Raw genomic sequence first — 22,344 nt, forward strand, 5'->3', positions numbered from 1 at the left:
ACTTTCCTCTTCCCAGTATTCATCGGGGAGAGAGTATAACCTGATCCAGACCGAAGCCCATGTGAGGTCTTCCTTGTCAGGGTTAAATCTGGGTTTCCAGTTTGTGTTATAGAGGCCTACTGAGTTAAAGAAATACGGACCCCCTCCTAGGATCCTGTATTTATCTTCTAGGCAATAAAAGATGGCGGTGAAGAAGCCCTTCGGCCCTAGCTGGAGAGAGACGTCTCCCTTAGGCTTCCACTTTGCCGCAATCCATCCATTTAGGGCACGTTCGGTTGGCCAAAACCCTATAAATTTACCAATGATTGCATGATCTGTCATGAACTCAATCCTGCTGTCAATCTTCTCTCCAGGCAGTTCTATGCGCGGCCTAACCTTGGCTACCGGTCGGCAGGTAGAGGAGGTGACCTGCGGTTCATTCGCCTGGGTCTCTTGTGCTTCTGGTTTATCACTGTCATCTTCTTGTTGCTTTTTCCCTTTGCTTAGTATGTCCGAATCCACTGATCCAAATATGACTTCAGGTCCCTTACTATGCTGTGAGGGGGAGGGCTTTGACGCCCCCCCTGGGGTTGAACCATTGTCGCTCTCTGTTCCCCTGCAGCTTTGTCACATTGCAGCGAATGATGATCAGAGCTTGAGCCCGATCTGCCGTGCAGGATGCGCCGTCGAGGGTTTCGTCCTTCGAACCCTAGCTCAGTCGTTCATCCGTTTCCTCCTGTCTACCAAATGCCATAAGATGACCTCAGTATCAACATTTACAAGAATGTGATTAAATCAGGCCTCCATAGGATTGCTTCCAGATCTGCTGTTCTTCCTTGTGTGGAGGAAATATCCTGGCTCATAGGCTAGGTGGACTTGTCCAATATAGGGATCCTAAACCAACAACAGAGCCCAGTTGGAGGCAATAGACCTTCAACATATTGTCAAGAAAATTCCTCCCAAAGCTTGAAGTATGTCTATCTGAGAAGTGGGTGAAAATGGCAATGGATGAGGTACCTCCTAGCATGCTACTAAAAAATGGTGGGTTTACACAAAAATATTTAAAAACAATATATCTTCTGTGTATCCAACTGCTACATTGAAGCATCATTTCAAAATTTCCATGTTGTTGCTGGCCAGACTGTATGGAGAAAAGGATGACACCATGTTTCATGAATCATAAGTGCCTGTGGTGAATGAAATTCATACTCATGTGTCAACATTCAATTGGAGTGCAATCATGTCCTCTTCATTATATAAAGTTATCAGGGAAGTGAAGAGTGCCAATCCTACTAGTTTATTTATGTCAATCAACCTTTTAGACTCTATCTGTTCTAAAAATCAATTTCTAGAACTAGGATAGAAATGGTCCAACTATTTTCCTTCAATACATGTTTAATGCAAGATATTATGGGATTACAAGCATAAATAAAAGATGACAAGAATATGCAACCATTTTATTGCTCCATTGTACTCTTTGTTATTTGAGAAAGAGTGTCCATGCCTCTCGGAACAAGCACAAGTAGTCATAGGAGGCACTGGAGATTGGTATTTTCATGAACAGGGAGTCTACATCAGAGTTTATGGTGCATCGAGAGCTCCTCATATGCTACCTTTATATGCTCTGGACAGAGTGGTTATGTTGGAAATATTATATCAGACATTTTCTCATCGAGTGACAGGTACTCTTAAGAGGGAAAAGAGGTCAATATGGCCTAAGTTTCCTATCAGGATCAAATACTATGGAGTTGATAGCACCAGCCAAGCCATGAAAGAGGCCAATGAAATTGAATCATATCATTTTGGAGAGATAAGATTCAAGAGACATGATCCTGAAGTTCTTTGTCATTGTGTTGCTATCAACTAGATGTGGTCTTATACTCATGAGAGGGATACTGATGAGGAAATATTCAAGAGACTTATTTATCCATCTGAGGTTAAATAAAAGCTAAGTCAAGGATCTCAGAAGAAGGCCAAATAGACCCATGCTTCACCTATTGTCAACCTCGAGGAAGAAGATGAAAATCTCTAGAGGGCATTAGAACAGGTGAAGGAGATGAAGGAAGAATTGGAGAAAAATGTAGACATACTCAATAGTGAGATTGAAGAAGATCAAGAAACAAAGGAGTGTTATAGACATATTTTGGCACTTCAACCCCAATCTTATATGTTGATAAACTAGGGTTCTTTAACCCCTAAAAAGTGTTGTTTCATACCCTAAAGGATCATGGTCAACTGATTACATCATTCCCCAAAAGTTCCACCTGAAAAACCACTCAGAACTGGCCAAAACTGGACCATACTAACTGCTCCACTGTCAGGGTGCGATGCATACTAACTTCTACACTAGCCAGGTGTGATGCATACTGAAGAGGCCTTCTGTAGGGTGCGATGAGCGAGGATGGACAAATGTCCGAGACAATTCACCAAGTGGATGCTCATGGAATCTTCTAGAAACTTCTCCTATGACACTTGCCTCTCTGAATTCACCTAGGGATGAGTAAGAGATCCAAGAAATCTCCAAGTGGAACCAAAAACACAAGTGGAATGGCACTAATAAAAAACCTAGAGATGACTCACACCCTTGCAGACATCTATAAATGGATCCCTCATCTGAGAAATCTAAAGGCTGGAATTTGGTAATTTGCAAGGAAGTGTTGATAGTTTGTCTTTGAGAAAGAGCATTGTATTGTTGGGTGATCTTGCTTTTCATGAGGTGAAGAGGGCTTTGATGCTGGGAGGATGATGCTAGATCAGACAACTAGGTAGTAATTCTCCCTTCTATTTAATAAAGTTATTTGAGTTTTCCTCCATACAATTGTGTATTTGTGAATGATGTTATTTGTGAATGCCATTGTATGTCCATTATATTTATAATTTTGTAATGATTATGATATAATAGATTGAGATGCTTTGATAGTTCTTTGTTACTTTGTTTCTACCGGTACTCTCCAAGTGGGATAAGTACGAAGAGGAGTTGCAAGCTCTATCAAGGGGGAGAGAGATCAAGCAAGGAGTTAAACGGAAGATCCAAGTTGGTTCCTTTGCCTCTCTCTTATCTATCATACATAGAGGAAATCACAAATTGCTTTGAACTATTTATTTCTAGGGTAGTTGCCAATCCTAGAGGGCTAGTCGATCGAAAAGACACTAGTTTTCCCAGAAACAAAATGGTGACTCCACTGGGGAACGAATAGATGTTTTGTTTGTTGTTTTTGTTTGCTTTATAAACTATAGATGGAGCCTGAAGTTAGCGAGATAGCCTTCGAACTACTCTTGCTCTGTAATTGCATAGTAGATGAATGCTACTTCAGTCAATCTTCGATTTAGTTTATGAATTAAGCATTTGACTTACCAGAATTCTAGATTCCCTTTTGGTAGCTCAGTAACCTCTCAAGATCATACCTCTGTACTTTGCTCTTTACCGTCCATCATAGCTTAGCTTAAATCACTGAAATCAACTGCAAATTTGAGCCAAAACCCATCTCAGTTGCGCTCCTTGGTCCATCACACTGCCTATCACTGTCTACCAGTATGCATCGCACCTCCCAAGCCTAAAAAGTGCGATGCATCCATGTTTTTGTGAAGCCTAGGTGCGATGACTGACTGAGCCTATTTCTCTCCTTGAAATTAGGGGGTTTTGTCCTTGTTTTCAACTCTGTTTAGTTGTTTTTGCTGCTTATGAACAATACCTCATTATTGAAGCCTCCCTAAATTACATAGATCAGCCTCCATTGATTAGGATTAGTAAATGTTTTTATGTTTTTGTCCATGATTTACAATCCCTTGTCGAAAAGTTGCTTAAATCAATCTGTCATTTTGGTACAAAAAGTGTCGTAACTGTCGTTTGGTGTCAAAAAGAGAAGTGTCGTAGAGTCTTCCTTCCCTAGATAATCAATTGAACTTTTCTTCAAGTATTTGATTTGATTTGTTGAATTTTGAAGTGTCGAAATAATTTTTTGTTCAAAATTGAAAAGTGTCGTTTAGTCTTCCTTTCTATTTTGAGAAAGAGATTGTCGAAATGTCACTTTGAGTAAAAATATTTTAGATCTTTTCTCTACTTAGTTTTCCTTTTTGGCATTTTTCACATTAAGGGGAATGAAAAACAAATACATGCATTTGCATTTGCATTTATACTGTGTGTGAAAAAGTATTTAGGAAAGTTCATTTAGTGTGTGCTCTTTTCTCTTTGTTTAAAAGAATCGTAATTTTCTTTGCTTAGTAGCTAGGATTTTCATTGCTCAAAATAAACAACAATTGTTTATCATTGTAGATTGCATTTTTAGAAATTTCAATCAACATCACGTGGTGAACCATTGAAAGGAAAACTTATAAACAAGATCAACTCTAAAATAAATTTCAATGAACTTAACAATGCTTTGGAACCTAATGCAACACATCTAGAGGTCAAGGCTAGAGATGTGTTCCGGCGTCATAAAAACTAGTAACTATCATTTTCCTTGAAGGTTGGATAATTCCTCCTCTTTGATATGACAAGTGATAGCACAAACTTGTGCTCCCCATACCATTGAGTATATATTGGGAGACCACAATAGGCTTATATCATTTATCCATAGGAAGCTGTGTCTGCTACCCTATAGATTGCAATGCACTGAACACAACATTCGGGAAGATTGTCTATTGTACATAAGTCCTTGGTAATTTCTCTTTAATTTATCACCAAGGTGTATATTGCAGTTTTGCAATTGGTTTGGTAATCCCTTTGTCTAGATTTCCAGAGTAGTCCCTTTTGTTCCTTTTCAACTCCTTAAAAGAAAAGGTCCATCTGAGCACTTCTCACTTCAGGCTCATTAAAAATCAAAGGAAACTAGAGTCATCTTTAGATTTTTCTCAACTCTTAAAAATTGAAAAAGCAAAGTTGTGTCAAAGTGTCATTAAAATTTATTTAATTCGAAATAACATCCATGTTCCTTCATTGATCTTAGGTTGAGATAATGGAGTCTACCAATCAAGGAATCCCTTTTGAGGGGAATCCTAGTCCATTTTCTTCCTGGGGAAATATTGGTGCTCTATATATGGCTACATTGTCCCTTCCGGGAATTACAATTGGTCTGCTATTATGGCTATTCTCAACCTCTTTCGTTCAAAATACTGTGATTCCTCAACAATCGAATTAGCAACCAGTTGATACTAAAGTTGACCCTTCGCCTTCTTCTTCGTTTGTTTCTCCCTCCCCTTCTTCCTCTTTGCTTGGTGAAAATACTGATGCTAGTAACCGAGTGACTGAGAAGAAGAAGAGGTCAGCTAAGCAGGGGGGATACCATGTAGCATCTGGTGAAAATCCGCACATTGAACTTTCCAAAGCTAGATCTCCATGCATAATTTGCAAAGGAGACCATTCTCATCGAGAATGTTCATGCATTCTTTGGATCTTGAGAGAATGGTCCCCCCATTTGCACCAACCAGTGTCATCAACCTCTAGTGATCATGTTGACAGCACACTATCAACTAGTAATAATGGGCAAAAAAGAAAGGTCCAGATTCCATGTAAGTTATGTGAAGGGGACCATACCCTTCCTCGTTGTCCTTTTTTGGATGAAGCCAAAAGAGTCTTGCATAATCGTCCTACTTCACCGCAGTGACTTCCATCTGGATACAGGAAACTCTCCCCAAGTCCTTTACTAGTTGAAAATATGATTGACATAACTCAACCGTCAGTTGAAACACCTATCATTGAAAATGAATCTTCGAAGTCCATACCAAACCAAAGTCAACAGGTTGAGATGGTAGTCGACCCAATTTTACCTTCAGAAGATCATAACCTTCCCAAAGAGAGTGAGAATGATATGATTCAAATTATTTTTGTCACGTCAGAGTCTGATGAACTTGGGGGCAATCTGTCCATTCCTTCACAACAAGAAGAGAATCCCCCAGTTCCCGCTGCTCAAGGGGTTATTTCTCCCATTTATTCGGTACCCGCTCCAAGCAGCCTAGTCACTTCCTTCGATTGGAATCAACTAGCAAGATCTTGCCTTCCTTCTTATTTAACATTTCGGATCATAGTACAAGTCTACAAAATGATCGTGTTTGGCACTATCATAAATGAGGGTGCGTCAGTGAGTATCCTTTCCTCAATTGCTTGGAAAGCGCTTGGTTCGCCATCGCTTATGCCTATTACATAGAATTTGTTAGGATTTAACAAAGGAACCAACCGACCGTTAGAGATCCTTCCTAAGTTACTGATTACTTTGAGAAGGAAAATCGTTTACTTGAACGTGATGGCAGTCCAAGGATCGTTAGATTACAATCTACTCCTTGGACGTTACTATGTTTATAACATGGATTTTATTGTTTAAACACTCTTTCTAGTGATGTGTTTCCCAAATGAAGGTAAAATTGTCACTGTTGACCAGCTTTCATTTCCTGGTTCAAACACAGCTCCAAGTCAAACATCATCCATAAATGGTCCTTTTGCATCAAGAGTGTCTCTTCAACCTTCATTCCATCCACCTATTTACTGCGAGTAGTCTGGTGAATGTAACGAGGATTTAGGGGGCATGCACCCTAGTCTGCTTTGGTGGATGAACCCAGCTGAAAAGATAGGTTTCCCTGTAGGTTATGTGATTGGAAGTGCCATCCCACACCATTCACCTTTGTCGACTATGTGGGCAAAGCCAAGGAAGTGTTTTGTCTAACCGCTGACAAAAAAAAACCTGCTTAGCCACAATGTTTTCCATATGGCTACTAGAGACTCTACTTTCCTTGATGCTTGGGGGCATGCAAACCATTTTATGCAAGCTAAAAATGACCAATTTCATTTTTTAGCTTTTTAGCCTTTAAACTTCTTAGGTTAGGTGATTGGTCTAACACACCATTCACCTTTGTCTGCTCTACGAACGAAGCAAAGGAAGAGTTTTGTCTAAACACTGATAAAACATCCTACCTAACCTCAATAGTTCCTTAGTTTTTTAAGCTTTTTATTTTGTCTAGCTTTTAGTTTTGCTTTTTTTAGTTTGGTCATTTCTAGTTCGCATAAAAAGAAAAACTAAAAACTGAGCAATGTTATCGCATGGTTCAAGCTCGCTAAAAAATAAACCGAACACTGAGAAATGTTATCGCATGCTTCAAGCTCGTTAAAAAATAAACCTACCCCTGAGCATGTTGTCACATGGTTTAAGCTCGTTAAAAAATAAACCTACCACCGAGCACAGTTCCCCCCACAGTTCAAGCTTGTTAAAAAATAAACCCACCTTCGGTAAATAACCTTTGTGATTTCCATTCTATCAGCCTTTTGAGCCTTGGTTATGTTCTTACCATCACCTCCATCCTTTCGGCCAATCATACGCTTTCACATGATTGTTTACCTTTTTCAGGAACAACTGCGACGAGTGGTCCTGTTAGCCAACCTCTTCACATCACCATGTTTTGAGAAGTTCCAAGCTCACCCGGAACCAGTTTGCTACCCTAAACACCACTAGTTCCTAAAAAACGAGTCTCCTTTAAACTCTTTTCAGACTCGTTAAATATGAAAATATTGTCGAGCTATTGGCCTTTCCAGCTCGTTAAAGTAAGGGGAAGTGCCATCCCTCCTGTATATTTTAATCTTTTTCTGACTCGAGGGATTATCTCATGAAAAAGTTCGATCGCTCGTCTTTTCGGCTTGCTAAAGTTATCAAAAAGTCATCCGTTTTGTATTATTTTATCCTTGTTCGGACTTAAGGGATTATGCTACGAAAAAGAACTATTGGAGTTTCCTTTTCGTCCCTTTTTCAAACTCTCTAAACATGAAAAGGATCGAGTTATCCTTGTCGTTAAACTCGTTAGAACAATAGCAACAAACTTGTCCCCTAGACAAGAACGAGTTTCACTGTCGCTAGGCTCGCTAAAACATAGCGATAGGTTTGCCCGAAGGGCTAATTATAGAAAAATCATATGTTATCCTCCTTAAACTTAACAAAAATAAAGAGGTACTGGTCAGCAATGACTGTGGAAAAAGGGAATAAAAATTGAAGAATTTTATGGTAGCAGGTCGCTCTTGAACATGACACTTTCACTCCATCACCATGATTAAGTTGGGTTGGGTTATTCCATTCACCGGTCATATCACCATTGGTCCTCCATACCATCCATATTTTGGGGTTAACGCTACCAATCCATCTTAGTGTTTCCAACATGTTCAAGAGAAGTCATTCAGTCGAGAACCCACAATCCAGTTAATGCCTCGTCCACTGCAATATCTTCACCCTCCATTTTTCGTGATTGCCATTCTTGAACCTTGTGTCGTCAAATCGTTTTCACCTCCAGAAAATCATTTGCTTCATTTCGTATCGTAGATGTGGGATACATTAAGGCCCTCCTACGATGGGTCACTTCTTGTCGACATCAGCTCATTATCCAAGAAGTTGACTTAGAAACAACCCTTTCATTACTTTGAAGCTTGCATGCCTCAATAGCAAGTTTCTCACTTCCGACTATAGGTTGACATCAATGGCCTTCGACCAAAAGATTTTGCGTGGTGTTCGACATCGGATCATATATATTCACACCACGTGAATTGTACTATAGTACCTTGAGGGTCATTATCATTATCGGTGATTCCTCTCGCGTCTGTTAACATCTTACATTATTGGCTGGTAATCAGGTGATGTCTTTCCATGTTCGACATCAGAACATCTTTTCACATGGATCGACTTGTACATCGGGCGAAGATTGAACAAGTTTGAAGACCCCAGATCTAGTTTCATCCATCCGGGCTGCAATGTATTCAGGAATATAAATACATAAAATGTACACAGAAGCTGCACAGATGGTCATCCAAGCCAGGGATGATGAACCTACATATGAAGAATCACCAGTCTACAACTGTAGATGATTATCTGTTCTATGTACATGAAAATGAATTTATAAATCTGAGCATGGGAATGCCCGCCTCAGCTAGATCATGAAAAATTATATTATGATGATGTATTGTATTGTATCTTATACAGGTCACTGTCTAGTTCAAATACCTCAGATCCTCATGATAAAGCATTTCACCCGACATCAAAGATTTACAACTTCATGCTTTAGGGGGCAACTGTTATAAACATATTTGGGAACTTCAAACCAAATCTTATATGTCGATAAAATAGGTCTCTTTAACCCCTAAAAGTGTTGTTTCATACCCTAAAGGATCATGGTCAACTGATTACATCATTCCCCAAAAGTTCCACCTGAAAAACCACTCAGAACTAGCCAAAACTAGACCATACTGACTGCTCTAGTATCATGGTGCGATGCATATTGACTTCTACACTAGCTAGGTGTGATGCATACTAAAGAGGCCTTTTGTAGGGTGTGATGAGCAAGGATGGACAAATGTCCAAGACAATTTGCTAAGTGGATGCTCATGGAATCTTCTAGAAACTTCTCCTATGACACTTGCCTCTCTGAATTTGCCTAGGGAAGAGTAAGAGATCCAAGAAATCTCCAAGTGGAACCAAAAACAACAGGTTTTATGACACTTATCAGAAACCCAGAGATGACTGACACCCTTGCAGACATCTACAAATGGATCCCTCATTTGAGAGATCTAAAGGCTCGAATTTGGTAATTTGCAAGGAAGTGCTGATAGTTTGTCTTTGAGAAAGAGCATTGTATTTTTGGGTGATCTTGCTTTTCATGAGGTGAAGAGGGCTTTGATGCTGAGAGGATGATGTTGGATTAGACAACTGGGTGGTAATTCTCCCTTCTATTTAATAAAGTTCTTTGAGTTTTCCTCCACACAATGGTGTATTTGTGAATGTTGTTATTTGTGAATGCCATTGTATGTCCATTATATTTCTGATTCTGTAATGATTATGATATAATAGATTGAGATGGTTTGATAGTTCTTTGTTACTTTGTTTCTACATGTACTCTCCAAGTGGGATAAGTACAGAGAGGAGTTGCAAGCTCTGTCAAGGGGGAGAGAGATCAAGCAAGGAGTTAAGTGGAAGATCCAAGTTGGTTCCTTTGCCTCTCTCTTATCTATCATACATAGAGGAAATCGTAAATTGCTTTGAACTATTTGTTTCTAGGGTAGCTGCTAATCCTAGTGGAGTCGATCGAAAAGACACTAGTTTTCCCAGAAACGAGGAGGCAAAAGAAAAGAGAAGGAAAGAATAACATGATGACCTAGTGAAACAATTGGATTTGGAAACTAAACAAGGAATCAAGTAGAAGGAAAACCACAAGAAAAGAGATGAGGAGCTTTAGAGGAAAACAAATGCGGAACTCCAAAAGAATAAGGTATAAGCTATGTGGAAAGATAAAAGGATTGAACATGTTGACGTTCCATCATCTCTGAAGATTCCCCACTCCTCAGTCTTTAGTGGAACCATGTCAGATTGAAAAAAATGGAGAAGGAGCAATTTTCCCCATGACCATGGCTAACCCAGTATTGGTATTGAAAACATTCAATTATGAATACAAGAAGAACAAGGTCAATGGGAGAGTTTTGAAAAAGGATAAGGTTGGGAGAGAGATTTCCATTGAGGAGGTTCTCGTTCATGATACAGAAGCTGATCCAGAGATGCCTGCAGCTTCCAGTATTTCCATGGCCCAAGGAACAAGTGATAATGTTGCCAAGCTAAAGATAAAGGTCTATGATGCTCAGTTGGCACTCAATGTTGCTAAACAAAGAATTATAGATCTAGAATTCCAGTAGCAAGGTGAACCAGAATCAGATAAAGAGTTCAAAGGGAAATCTCTTGCGATCCAAGAAGAACTCAGTATGGTTCAAAAACAAAAATAATTCTATCGGAGCATTCAGGACATCAAAGATAAAACTCCTAAGTTTGATGAATATATAAAGAGTAAGGGGCCTGTCGAGGAAGAATTGGAGAGTATTCCAAATATGATAGATGACATCATTCAATGGAAAATACAATATCCTGATAAGGGGGTAGACATTCCTTAGCTCAGTGACTTGGAGAAAATTATATATATATATATATATATATATATATATATATATATATTATTTAATTTTTTTTTTTCTTTTCTTTTGTTTTTGTTTTTTTGTTTTTTTTTTCGTTTTTTTTGTTTTTGTCTTTTTTTTTTAAGCTTGGAAATGTCTGGACAAGGCTAGATCCTTAAAGTAAAAGGCTCAAGAAGCTTTCAAAAATTGCTTCAACTTTGAAGGAGAGGTTGATGCAGTCTTAAATAACTTCAAGTTATCAATGTTCTAGTCAACCTTTGGTTTTGTACCTATGGAGAAGTGAATAGAATAAAAGGAGAGAGTGATAGACAACTGAAAGAAGGAGATCTAGGTATTAAAAGTTATCACTAGGGACAACACAATTTATATGAAGATTTACATAATATAATGTTTATGCAAATTAAAAGGAAGGTGTGTCTATTTCTAACAAGGTTGCATAGGTACGAGGTTATGGCAGTAAGAAACATACAAGTATTGGGTATATAAGAAGAATGTTGAGTAGTTAATCTAGGACCTGGGTCAATCTAACATTTTTTCCCCTTTAATCTCATAATTTTATAATTATTTTGGCCAGATGAGAAGTTTCTATTTGACTCAAAGCCTAAAAGATATTAAATTTTTGGCACTATGTTCCAATTGGTTTAAAATTCATAAGGTCACAACTCCACTAACATTTACAAGTAACCTCATAACATAAATAAGAAAAGATAGACAGAATCAAAGAAATCATCATACACATACTTAAGTGTCTTGTCCCCTCTTCCAATTGCAAGCAAGTTCATTTCTAGAATCCATGCAATTTCCTTAATAGGTTCATCATGCATGGCCACAGTTACTGGCTAAACCCCAGTCAATAGTGGCTACATTTTAGCTTGTTTATCACAGCCAATAGAGAAAACAACAATGCAATCATCCTTTCATGTCGAGCAGAGAACCTGCATACAAAGCATTACATAAAATAAAAACTTAGAATCACACTCTGAAACTTCATTAATGGTTCTTTCCATAAGTAAGCTACAACCCTGGTTCCTGCAAGCATATTACAACTTTAGGATAAAATTCACAAGAAGAAAAAAGAACATGTACTAGAATTCCAACCACAATCTGAAACACCACACTGGTTGGTCATGTGACATTGTTGTTTTTGGCATGCTAACCCCAGTTTGAAGGACGATCCATCATCTAACCTGGTAACCTATGTTCCAAAATATAACAGAAGATCAAAACAAAACACCAATCCAAAATTATTACATTAATATAATGGAGATAGTTTAGAACAAACCTGATTATCCCAAGATGTGACCACCAAATATTTACCATTTGGACTGAAAGATAGGCTTGAGATACTATCATTTGGGGGCTGCATGATCTACAAAAAGCAAAAAGAATTGCCAAGATAATAATCTTATTGTGTGATTCATGAAGATGACGTAACACTATTTTGTAATAGATTACCAATAAAAAAGTTTACCATGACCCATGCATAAAATACCCACATATAACAACAAAAATAAATATCCACATATTAAAAACAAAAAGAAATACAATGTCTAGACTTTAGGAGGTCAAAGACATTTTCTCATGCTTACCTACAATAAATCTACATGGACATAATGAAATTGGTTGCTATATAAAATATGAATGCCAAGTAACCCAATGGGCCTGGGGTGATGGCCCTTTCCTAGCATCTTGAAATAGCCATGGGGCACATGGAAGTAGGTTTTGGACATGTGGCTCCCAGAGATGAATATTCAGTACTCATCTTACAAATCAAACCCAACCCATGTTCTCCTTTAGGCCTGGGCACCAAGGTTCTGTTCCCAAATGTTTTACTGGGCATCTGTGGGGCACCTGGAGGTAGATGTTGAACTTATGGCAGTTGGAGCATGTATACAAGCCCAAGCCCACTCTTGAATCCTAACTTCTCCTTAAATCTCGGGAAGTAAAGAGCTCAACACCATGAGCCAAAGTTCCATTCACAAATGTTTTACCTGATAATCATGAGGACATGGAGGTAGGAGTTAAAATTAGGGCACATATTCCATATTAAGTACCCAAGTCCACCCCAATGTTCCCCTTAAGGCCCGTGGATTGGGATCTTGACACCATCAACATAGGTTTCATTCCTAAGGGATTTATCCAACCCCTTATGGTAGCCCTATGGCACCTTGAGGTAGGGAACAAACCCATGGCACCTAGATATAAGGCTACATGTTTATATTAAATATTCAAGCCCACCCCCATGTTCTGTCTTGTCATGAAATGGTAAATCAAGTGCACTTGATTATACATGAGTTCAATTGTATCAAAAAACATGTTGATGCAACCAATTGTTTTGTTATATTGTCATATGAATCTGGACAGAAACAATGTTCTTTGCGGGTCAAAAACAAATCCCCCTTCCTTTTTATATATATACACAACAGACGGGATATAAAGTCGACTCCTTTTTTCTAGACACCTACCAAAAAATAATTTAGAAATTATATGTTATTTCAAATGTGAGTAAATTGTCTCTCGGTAAACATCCTTGAAGGACATACAAGAAAATTGTGATCTTAATTAAAGTCTCGTGTCGTAAATTATTTACTCGCATGGACTAATTTACTTTGAGAAAGAGAATCCAGCCTAAATCAACTGCACTGAACATGGTGCATACTTTCAATGTAATAGGGATAGTCAATAAGATCAAAACCACAAAATTATACATTAGGTGTATTTTGGGAGGTTGTGACATGCTCCATATTTACAAGAGGAAAATACTTGGAAAATAAATGCATACCTCGAAAGATTTGCTCGGAGGACTTGTAGCAATATCGATGGTGCCGAAAGTCACACTTACAACAAATTCAACCCCATTTAAAAGGCCCCAGAAATTATCACTGCACAGAAACTATCAAAGCTTTGTCTGAGAAAAAAAATTTAATGGCCAAAACTTTTGAACCCTCAAATCTCCAGGAACTGCATGTTGCAGTGTTCTCAATCTCTAGGAACAATAATCTGCATTGTTCTTACTATACAAGTCTCCCTAGGCTCGTGCCTTGGCTTTCCCTCCAATTGACAAGCCACCAAAGTCCAAATGCTTAACATACCCACCAAAGTTCAAATGTTTAACATACATACGTCTTTCCTCTTTATTCTTTTACATATGTTTTTCCATATTAAAAAAATATGGCATATTAACAAAAAAAAATCCATATTAAAAAAAAGTAAGGGTAAAAAAGTAGTTGTAAAATTTTATTACTTAAAATAAGTATATATAAAAAAAATGTTGAACATTACTCTAGATTTTTAAAGCATGTTTTCTTTTGACCGATTGAGGCTAATCTAGGTTAAGTAGAGCAAATATATGTAATATAGTAGTAATCATCCATTTTTAAGTTCATGGCTAAGGGAGACAATAAGACCTTATTGTTTGTAGGACAATGGAATTTAAAATTGGTTTATCAGATGTCATTGCTTTTAGGACAAGGGAGGTCTTATTTTTTGTAAGACGACAGAATTTCAAATTAGTGTATGAGATCTCATTGTTTTTAGGACAAGGGACATGTGTTTGCATAGTGATTTGACTGTTAAAGTCTACAAAGGTGTACACACTCAACCTGCCTTTAGAATTGAACCTATGACCTCTTATGAGGAAGCACATGTTCTTAACCATTATAAAGATATAAAAAAGTTGGCAATTTGCTCCAATATTCAAATATTAGGACCCATGACCATCCAAAGGTAGAAGCTTCTACTAAAAAAAAATCATAGATAGACTTGAGGTTTGAAGGGGATTTTATTATGCAAAAACATAAATGGAAACATAGAAAATATATTGCAAAGAGTACAATGATACAACAAAATACAATTTTTATTAATGAATGAAATAGAAAAGAAAACTATAAATTGCAAAGTGATACAAACTAGTTGGAATGGTGGTAGCTTATATATGAAGGGAGATCTGTCAACTACTCTTAATCACTAGAAAACACCAAAAGAGGCAAAAACTACCTTTGAACATAAAGTATGGTGCCCTAAGATGCAAAAAGCCTAACCCTAAGAAATGATGTTGCAAAAAGAATGTGTGCCCCAAAGATACTAATTGATATATCAACTTCCCAAGGCTACAAATCTTGCATGAAAACTCCATTTTGGACATTTTTCATACCATTTCAATCCATACTATGTGCCTTTAGCCTATGACAAATGTAAAAAATGCAAGGGAAATGCCCAAAAAAGTAAGTGAAAGTTTGAGACCTAAAACACTATACTAGAACTACCAAGATGTGGAATAATGTTGAATCAATGGAACAAGTGGGTGGTCACTAGTATTCTCTTGAATCAATTGTCCCCCCTTAGGAATAAGTGGTCCATTTTGTGTCAAGTTCCTTCATCAAGTGGGGAAACTTTTGTTGAATATGACTCCTAGTGAGACACATGCACCAAAGTAGGAACATGAGGTGCCTATGAGAGGTGGAAAATATGGTTGAAGTAGCTCCACATTAAATATAAGGTTCAAGCCAAAGAAAAGGGAATATTTGATTTAGAAGCATCTTCACCCACAACCTTTGTGTTGGTGTAAGGCCTATATCAGAATGGAGAGCCAGGGGACACTTCCAATGGGATCTTAAGAGGTGTTATTTATACAAATGAAACCATACCTTATCTCCCACCCTAAAATTATGTGGCACTCTAATTTAGGTGGATATTGGTGGCCACCCACCTCTTCCACTAACTCAATGGTTCTTTATCTTCTTATTAGTTTTTCTATGGTTTTTTGGGTCTCGAACTTCTAGGGTCATTTTTAGGCCCTAAATGATGTTTTTTGGCTATATATGGGTCCAAAGGTTTTCATGGAATTCCCTAGGCCCAAACAAAAGTTGTAATCCTCATATAGTTCTTTCAAATGGACTATTGTGTGCCCCAAACAGAGATTGTATGCAAAATTTGCACCCCTGGGAAGTTGATTCTAGGGTTACAGTTTTAGACCTTTGGGGTTCTTTATTTATATTAAAAGGCCATTATTTTGGCCACTTGTAATAGCTTTGACAAGGATATTGGTCATCTATAGGTCTTTATGGACCCAACACTAGTAATTAATTGGATGAATGCACAGGTTCAGATTCAAAATACTTCCTTATCTCCCTTAGCTGCTCAACTGAAAGAGCTCTTTAAGCAATTCCAAATGATCATAATCTCTCATGTGTTTAGAGAACTTAATAGGACAACAAATACTCTCTCAAAGGAAGGACTTCAGTTGCAGGAAAACTAAGTTCTAGAGAAGGAATAACTTGGTGGTCATTTAGTGACCTCGAGGAAGTTGGTCTAAAGTCCTTTCTAATTGTTATCTTCTTGTTGAACTTATATGTAATATGTCACTTTTATGGAATTTTTACTCTGTGGTAGAGTTGTTGTTATTAGACTAGTCATATGCTTTATGCAAGGTTAAACAGTGAACTGGAGTTAAGTCATGGACACTGGAAATGATCTCCCTTTAGCATAAGAGTCATATTTTTTTCAAGGGCATATGAATAAGTAAACTAAAATCAAGTAGACAGTTAGTGATGAAACATTATATTTTGACTGTGTAGTGTGCACTTGAAGATTGTATTTATGGTTCTTCTCAAATAAATAAATAAAACATTTTCTCCATGGGAAAAAAAAATCATAGAAGAAACTTTGGACATTCCTTACAAATCATTACATTCCTTCCACTATTTGAATAATTTCATAAATAAATATTGTAACAAGTAACTCATCAAACAAAATGCACTGCCACTATCGAATTTAGGAATTGAACTGCATGAATTCAATTAGCTCTTTAGTTGTCATTATCACCTACGCAACTATTCTCCTCCTACCTAAAATTTCAATAAATAAATAAATCCTACTTTTGCTTCTTCAAGTTGTTGTTAGACATCCATTTCACACATATTTTTTCATTGGGTAACACTGCATTTGTCGAGTTTTAACATTTTCAAAGTTTCAAGAAAAAACAACGAAAGTCTAAATAGACAAACAAAGCTTCCTTTAAATTCCAAGTTTTTGGATGGAAGACATTCTATCAAAGTTTAGAAGATAAAGATAGTCTACACAATGCAGGATGGTCAGGAATTTGTGTGACTTGAAAGCAAAAGATGATGGAGGATGCCCTCTTAAGCTGTAGTTCCACTAAGGATTTCTGAAATTGGATCATAATTGAGTACTCAATGTTGTTTTGGGTCCAATTTTGGGAGAAGGAGGAGATCTTGGTGACAATGGGATGATTAGGCTTCACGGAAGGGAACTCTGCTATAATTTTCAACATACAGTCCATTCATTCTAGCGGAGGAGATATAGAGAAGCCATTAATAGGAACTCATCCAAGATCATTTTGGAGGTAAATCCATTTTCAAATCTTAAATATATTTATAAATTCAAACAAGAGTAGTCATTTTTCAGAGCAATTATTAATTCCCAAGATATTGTAGCCAAGTTGACATGTTAACCGTTTATCCTTTTATTGAACAAGGAATCATTTATGCAGAGTCGTTGGCCCTATGATACAGTCTTTGATGTAAATCTCTTGATTAGAAATTTAATAAGAGATGCACCTTATATTAAGAAAATGGGCAAAAAAGAGGCACATTTAATAATTGTCTCTAAAAATCTCTCAATAGAATCCTGAAAGATTTGAAATGGAAGAGGTTAATTCCATGGTTATTTTCTTCTTTAGAAATTTTTCTAATTTCCATGCTTGAAGCATGTATTTGTGCCTTGAGAGATGCTAACAAATTATTTTGATATTGGTTGAGGCAAAGAAAGTGTGCAAAGTTACACTCACATAAATGTAGGGATAGAAAGTATGTGAAGCTTGTTTCCTAGTCTCCACACAAAGAATGGACAAAAGGTGAAAAAACCAAGTCAATATGTATATGTAGCTTATGCCATCTAGAGGTAGCTACTAACTCCACACTCTATAATGAATGCTTTGTGGTACAAGTGACACAAAGGTTTGCATGAAGAATGCTAGATTAAAAGGGGTGGAACTTGATGCTACATGCACACTATTACCCCACTTTTTGTATGAGTTACATGAGATACAAAGTAAATATTGTTGTTATTCAAATTTAATAAAAAATGTTAATATGTCTTCCCCGACAGAAAACAAATATCTTCCACAAAATATTTTCTCCACAAACCTGATTTAAAATGAAGCTCTTCCCTTAACACGCTCAGATGCAGAAAAAAATGACATTGGTAGGCACTTTGCCTAGTTGAAGAGTACTGAGGCCTTAGGCCCATTCTAAATTTTCCCTTCTCATCGCAATACACCATCCTCAAATACCTAACTGAGACAGTTGAACCCATGATTGTAGGAGTTGAAGGACTCGTAGGAGAGAGATCAAATTCCTTCTACTTACCCAATGTTGTGGGTGTTTGAAACCACAACACATGCATCATCTTTGATGTTAGGGATACAGAGAAGGCTCACTTTCTCTGTTAGGCTCCTTTTCATTTGAACATGAGACTGATTGAGTATGTTGAATATAGAGCGAATAATTTTAGTTGTTGGGTTTAGATAACAAGGAATGCACAACTTGCAGTTTCACTAAAAGTTGGGGTGGAGAAAAACTATAACTGCATAAACAAAAGGTTTGAATGTAGGTAATAGGAGGGAAAACAATGTCTATGCCATGAAAAAGGGATTTAAAAAAAAAAAAATCCATGCCATGATATATGGATTTTCATTGTATATGGATTTTAGAAAAGCAATGAATGAAAATATTCGAAAAGGAAGTAAGAAAATGCAATAGAAACTGCCAAGCATATTCTCATTGATAATATTATGTAATTTTTCTACAAACAAGGTATCATATATTCCATCTATGGTTCCCACCCAAAAGACTGTGATGATGAACAAAAAATATTGCAAGCAATTTACTTGGAAATAATGAATAATAGTGTGTGACATGGAGTGTCAACAAGTTCCAGGTGTGCTAAGGAGGAAGTGACATGGTATGATAGGAGACATTAGGGTGTCCCAATGCATGCCAGGCAGAGTTAGGGAGTACCATGGAAAAACAAGGGAGAATTAGTTCAAAATGCGTGGAAATGAATGGATAAGAGTGTGTGATAGGGAGTGTTAGTGAGTTTCAAGTGCTCTAAGGAGGAAGTGATAAGGTTATATGATAGGCAGTGCCAAGGCATGCTCGAGTGCCAGGGCATGTTAGGGAGTATTAGGGTGTGATACAGAGTGCCAACACATGCCAAGGAATGTAGGGGATGCTAACACGTGCCACATAGTGCCAATGGATTGTTAGACGTGCCAAGTGTTATGGCATGTCAAGATGTAAACTATGTTGATTAGTTGTTTTATGGCCATGGTTGGAGGTGAGCCTTAACATGGTAAGTTTTTAAGTGGCATGAGTTGATATTGGACATGAGTAGCCTAAGATGAGTTATTGGCAGTTCTTAGGTGAACAAGGCATAGTCTCATTGTAGTAATTGTAACTTGATTAAGTTGTTGTAGTTGAGGTAGGACTTGGTTGGCTTCCAAAGTATCAAAAACATTGAGGGTAGTTATGAGGGCATGATAGCTAAGGAGTGCCAAGGCATGCCAAGGAATGAAAAGGTGTGCTAACACATGCAAGGCAATGCAAGTGCATGTTGAGTGTTAGGCAGCTCAAAGGAACACAAGGAAGAACTAGGTCAAAATGCTTGGAAATGAAAAAATAAGAGTGTGTGCCAAGGATTGTTAGTGATTTCCAAGTATCCCAAGGATGAAGTTTTTTAGGACAAGCTCATAATAGGACTTGAAAGAGGAAAGAATATGGTTGTGATAAGGCATGGACAAAGTAGTTTCACAGAAAGGGAGACTTTGGGTTGGGCACAATGTTTTTCTTCCAATGACTTGGTTGGGTTCCCAAATCACAAAAAAAGTAAGGCTATCTATGAGGGCATGATAGCTAGGGAGTTCCAAGGTGTTCCAAGGAATGCAAGGAGGTACTAACATGTGGTAGATAGTTCCAGGGCATTTTAGGCATGCTAAGAAATTCCAAGTGCTAAGGTATGCCAAGATGTGCCAAGCACCAGGGTGTGGTGCCAAAACATTCTAAGGTGTGTTAGGGCCAAGTGTCATGGAAACAAAAGGGGGCACTAGTTTCAAATGCATGGAGATGAATGAATAAGAGTGTGATGGGGAATGTCAAAGGGTTCTAGGTGTGCTAGGTGTAAGGGAGTACTAGGATGTGCTATGGAGTGCCAAAGCATGTCAAGGAATGCAAGGGATGCTAACACGTGCCACATAGTCCCAAGGGTTTGATAGACGTGCGAGGTGTTCTCACATGTCAAGGTGTAAACTATGTTTCTTAGTTGTTTTAAGACCACAGTTGGATGTGAGCCTTGTTTTTGTAACTTGTTAAGTTTTATGATTTGAGATTCGACATGAGTATCCTAAGATGAGTTATAAGAAGTTCTTAGGTGAACAAGGAATAGTCTAGTTGTAGTAACTATAACTTGATCAAGCTATTGTAGTTGAGTTAGGTTTTGATTGGATTCCCAAGTTGCAAAAAAGGTAAGGGTAGTTGTGAGGACATGCCAGCTAAGGAGTGTTAGGGCATGCCAAGGAATGAAAATGTGTGCTAACAAATGCCAGATAGTGTCAATGCACGCTGAGTAGTGTTGGGGATTGTTAGGGCATCATAAGGGAGAAATAAGTCAAAATGCATGGAAATGAATGAATAAGAGTGTGTTCTAGGGAGCGTTAGTGAATTCCATGTGTCCGAAGGACAAAGTGTGTTAGGATAATTTTAGAATAGGAATTGTAGGAGGCAAGCCTACAATTGTGATAAGGGGTTGTACAAAGAAGTTTTAGACAAAGGGAGACTTGGGGCTAGGCACAACACTATTTTTTCAATGACTTGGTTGGGTTCTATTGAGCTGTAAAACAACCCCCCAATTTCTAAATTTTTACCCAAAAAACTTTAATTGGAAATGGGTCCCTTTTTAACAAACTTAGAAAGTTAATGTTTCAATAAAATTGCTTGCGTAGAATTAACCATATAAGACGTAAAAAACCTTATCAAAAAACCCAATTCAATAGAATTCCTATCTAAAAAACTTTTGATAAAATATGAATCCCTTTCTGAAAAAGCATCATAAGAAACTCTCCGATGTGATAAAGTGATCGAAGATCGCGTATCACAAAGAGTAAAGGGATTCACATAAAAAGTCCTCATCAAAACCTCTGATCCAGTAAATGTAATCGCAATCGGCAGTCAAGGGTATCATATGACAAAGAGCCAAATCCCTAGCCGATTCTCCGATTGCAATTCATAAATAAGGCTTGCATTTCAACGATAAATCGTCAAGAGATTTGGTTTACATGCATCAATCTTTTAAAATAATAAATTAAACTATTTCCCTTAAAAGAGCACCTTTGCCTTATTATAATGTTACTTTATCGCAATCGGAGTTTTCAGGGCTTTCACACTAAAATTTACCAGATGAATTCCCCGATTGCAATTATATAATCAAAAGGCCTGTATTTCAAATAAACTTAGTGAATATGAATTTAAAATCAATAAACCTAAATTATTCGCTAAACATACCCTACCTTATTCTATTCTCCTTTATCGCAGTCAGAGCTTTTAGTCTAAAATGCTAAAGTCCTACCCAGTGAATCTTTAGATTGGGATTTGCGATTTATCACTGATCACTGATCGGGAAAACCAAAGACATGCTTGAAAATAATCATTAAGCATATGGCTGATCCGACGGGTAATTATGACATTTATTGGCGGATATGATAGTTATTTAATTTCATAGTTAAGGGTCAATCCTTCGAGGATTTCACCCGTGGTAATTCTTAATTACATCCACCTTATCATATGTGAATTACCTTAACTCTTTTCATTTCCATATTAGCTTTTAGTGCCAATATCTCTCTGTTACATTTTCAATTGTCTGTGCAGAATTGCTCCGACCTCATGAATCCAGAGAAGATGGGAAAGAAATCAAACAAAGCCAAGGCCCCTGCCGCAGTTAAGGAACCAGAGCTCAATAAGAAGGGATTATTATCAGATATGACGTGCCTCGGGCTAGGAAACACAAGCTAGGAGAGTATCTATAATTTAATAGAAGTAGAAGAGACTGAAGAAATGGAGGAGGAAGCTACAACTGATTCCAAAAACAAATCAGAAGGGACTCTGAAAGATTTGGCCTGTTCATACCTACAAAAGATAGCAGCGCGAGCAAAAGTTTTGCCATATATTGATGTGGTTAGAATGGTTGTTGAAAAAATTCCAGCCACAGACTGAACATTTTCCACGGCCGATGGAAAAATATTCGGGTCATTCAAGCCAGAGGATCTCAGACAAATGTATCATCTACCTCAGCCAAAAAAGCACTACAACAAGGCATTTATGGAAGAATTCGCAAAAGAAAATGACATCGAGTTGGACCTAATTAGATACTAG

The sequence above is a fragment of the Pinus tabuliformis genome, chromosome J (assembly GCF_031772625.1).
Source record: "Pinus tabuliformis cultivar Carrire ecotype Pingquan chromosome J, CPIR1, whole genome shotgun sequence".
NCBI classification, from domain to species: Eukaryota; Viridiplantae; Streptophyta; class Pinopsida; order Pinales; family Pinaceae; genus Pinus; species Pinus tabuliformis.